The following is a 1077-nucleotide window of genomic DNA, read 5'->3' on the forward strand; positions in this document are numbered from 1 at the left end:
GTTTTATGACCCCATTCCCTGACCCAAACCATTTACAATGCAGCTCTAGCCAGGACAAGGGCACACAATGAAATGAACTTTGGCTAACTAAAGGGAAGATTTCAGTGTCTGAAAAGTCTGAGGGGTTGCACACCTGACAGGGCCTGTGACATTGTTGCATGTGCCATATTATACAACTTTGCCAAAAAAACAACAACAAAAAAACACTTTTCAGACAAATATGCTTAGTTCCTTGAGTTTTATTTCAATTGTTCTTTTTAAAGAAAAGCCAGTGGTCAAGTGCCTGCAACAAGAGATATTAGACACATGCCTCATGCAACAAATAAAAAGGAAAAGTTGTCCATACACTGCCCACCTGTAGGCCTATGTCTCCTCTGTCTGTGCAGACTCTTCTGTAGGCCTTTCTGTAGATGTGGAATCCTGCAACTTATATTGCAGCCATAAAGCATACAAGTATAAATTAAGTAAAGTTATTTATGCACTTGCAGGCTAGTTCCTCCATATGACAGTTATCTGAGAGGGTTTATTCAATGGAAACAAATGGACATTACAAAGTCTTATACTTTCTTTCCTTTGGAAAGTTAGAAAATGTCCACTTACTGCTCATATTTCAGCCACCACTTTCTTGGGAACAGATACAAGTGTTGGTGTATTATGTAAAAGTGCACAAAAGAGGAAAACACAATGTCATTACAATGAACTACACTCGGGAAAATGTGATCAATAACTCATGGCAAAATATTTTTACATTAACATAAGTTTATCCGTTTTCACTTTCACAAGTCAAAGCAATTCATCATTACTCAAGATTTGACAGTTGAAATGACTATACGGCCTTAATTTAATGCAGCAAAAATTATTTTACAGTGTAGGCTACTAAGATCTTTTCTATTTTTTTCTCAGCCTTTCTCTTGGTTGCTTTTATAAACAAACACCATTTATTTAACAGTGCCTTTTATAAAAGAGACTATAATATAACTAAAAATTAGCCTACCATTATGTAGAATATTTTTGTACTTCACTTTTATTTGTTCCCATGTTCTAGTGTGGTGACTCTGACATTACAATGAACAAAGT

This window comes from Abramis brama, assembly GCF_963993115.1.
Source record: "Abramis brama genome assembly, chromosome: 10".
NCBI classification, from domain to species: Eukaryota; Metazoa; Chordata; class Actinopteri; order Cypriniformes; family Leuciscidae; genus Abramis; species Abramis brama.